The sequence below is a fragment of the Clupea harengus genome, chromosome 20, assembly GCF_900700415.2.
Source record: "Clupea harengus chromosome 20, Ch_v2.0.2, whole genome shotgun sequence".
NCBI classification, from domain to species: Eukaryota; Metazoa; Chordata; class Actinopteri; order Clupeiformes; family Clupeidae; genus Clupea; species Clupea harengus.
In genome coordinates this window covers 1,257,360-1,259,859 of record NC_045171.1, presented here as the reverse complement: position 1 = coordinate 1,259,859, position 2,500 = coordinate 1,257,360, and the positions used below count along the sequence as shown (strand labels likewise).

Below are 2,500 nucleotides of genomic sequence, written 5' to 3'. Positions count from 1 at the left end.
GAGTAAACACATTTTAAACCATAACTTATAAGTAAACACATTGGAAACCATAACTTAAGAGTAAGCCAATACAGGATTTGTATAAGCACAGTCACCATATTACTTTAAATATTATCGAATCACACATTCTATTTCTCACACAATCTCAGGGCGCTCAAACCCGACCCAGCCGCTTTAGAGCCTGAAAAGGCGCTGAGAGACTCAAAGCATTCCTTCAACGCGCTGTGTTGGAGCGGTGGAGCGTATGGACAGAGAGGGAGACGGCAGAGTGTGTGTGTGTGTGTGTGTGTGTGTGTGTGTGTGTGTGTGTGTGTGTGTGTGTGTGTGTTGGAGTGGTGGAGCGTATGGACAGAGAGGGAGACGGCAGAGTGTGTGTGTGTGTGTGTGTGTGTGTGTGTGTGTGTGTGTGTGTGTGTGTGTGTGTGTGTGTGTGTGTGTGTGTGTGTGTGTGTGTGTGTGTGTGTGTGTGTGTGTGTGTGTGTGTTGGAGCGGTGGAGCGTATGGACAGAGAGGGAGACGGCAGAAATGGACATCCACTTATGGCCTCAGTATTTGAAGTCTCTGAGCCAGTGACATATGTGTGTGTGTGTGTGTGTGTGTGTGTGTGTGTGTGTGTGTGTGTGTGTGTGTGTGTGTGTGTGTGTGTGTGTGTGTGGTGTGTGTGTGTGTGTGTGTGTGTGTGTGTGTGTGTGTGTGTGTGTGTGGTGTGTGTGTTGGTGTTGGGCTGGTGCTGCAAGCCATGATGTTTTTTTTTGTTTTTTAGAGAGAGAGACCTTGGACAGTCTCAGGGGAGCATTGCCCCCTCCCCCCCCTCCCCCCGCCCCACCCCCTCCACCCGCCCCACCCCCCCATGTGAAAGTGACCCTGGGAACGGTGGTCCCCAGAGGCTCGGGGAGGGAGAGAGTGACACGCAGGACAGACCAGAGGCTCGGGGGGGGGAGAGAGTGACACGCAGGACAGACCAGAGGACCGGGGGCGAGCCAGAGGTCATGTGAAAATGCTCCGCTGTGATGGCTTCCAGACTTTTGACTCTTCGGGAAAACAAATAACGCACTTCCTCTCCCTCCCTCGCTGTCTCTCCATCCCACTGACCACCTCTCTAATCCCATATCTGATCCATCCCTCCATCCATCTCTCCATCCATCCATCCCTCTATCCCTCCGTCCATCCCTCCATCCATCCCTCCATCCCATCCATACATTCATAAATCCATGAGACGTGAGTGGAAAATCACTGACTGCAGACCAAATCCTCCTCAAACCTGACCGAGCACCCAACTCTATGTAGGCCTGGTGTGTGTCTGTCACATACATAAACACACACACACACACACACACACACACACACACACACACACACACACCCAACTCTATGTAGGCCTGGTGTGTGTCTGTCGGCGTTGTGGTTTTGTGGGAAAAGAAACAGGGTATGTACAACATGCACACACACACACCAGCTGCTGGACACTGAGTATCAGTGATTGATGTCTTGGGGCTCAGCAGCGTGTCTACTTCTCAACCCCTCTGCTCTGAATGAACTACAGTAGTGAGAGTGAAAATGACACTAAACACACAACACTTATCTGATGATGGCAAACTCATAGTGAGATCAAGGCTGGATTATGAGTACATTTACATTTATATTTAGTCATTTAGCAGACGCTTTTGTCCAAAGTGACGTACAAGGGAGAGAATAGTCAAGCTACAGAGTAATTCAACCTCTCTCTGCTTTTTTGGCACTTCCAGTTCAATCTCACTAACTCTACTGTCTGACGCTGCATGACATGTGCTGGAATGTTCTTCGGGGGGGTTGGTATGTGTATATGCCTCATGCCTGTGTCTAGGTCATCACAGTGGCATCTACAAGCCTCCTACACAAACCTCCTTTAAAACTCCATCAACAGCTGCAAGCATCTGCTTGGCTCGGCTCCCTACTCTCCTCTCCTCTCCTCTCCTCTCCTCTCCTCTCCTCTCCTCTCCCATGGCAAGTCTTAAACTCACTCAAACGCTCCTCACACAAAGGACAACAGCGGAGAGAGAGAACAAAAAACAGGGAGAAATGAAGTGTCCCTTATTATACAGAACTGAAACCTCAGCAGTGCAGTCCTGGTGTGGCGTATCTAATGTTGAGTGTGTGTGTGTGTGTGTGTGTGTGTGTGTGTGTGTGTGTGTGTGTGTGTGTGTGTGTGTGTGTGGAAAAGAGATGTTGGCTCTATCCATGCGAAACCATGACTACCGGGGCTGCAGTTACAACTGTTTGTGTGGAATGAAACTCTAAGAATAATCTCACCGGTATTTTGCTATGTTACATCATTGTGTGATGACCCACTGTATGATACTGGCTGTGTGTGTGTGTGTGTGTGTGTGTGTGTGTGTGTGTGTGTGTGTGTGTGCCGGTGTGCCGTGTCACTGTATGATACTGGCTTTGCATTTCAGTTGCTAAACCAGCTCAGAAAAACACTGCTGCTCTTGGTAACACTCCGTGTGTGTGTCTGTGTGTG

General features: G+C 49.4%; 1 long non-coding RNA gene across 1 annotated transcript in view; it reads right to left on the bottom strand.

Annotated features, from left to right (window-relative positions):
- The window catches only part of LOC116225283, a 14,538-nt gene that overhangs the window by 10,496 nt on the left and 1,542 nt on the right, over positions 1-2,500 (bottom strand). The gene's annotated exons all lie outside the window — the stretch shown is intronic.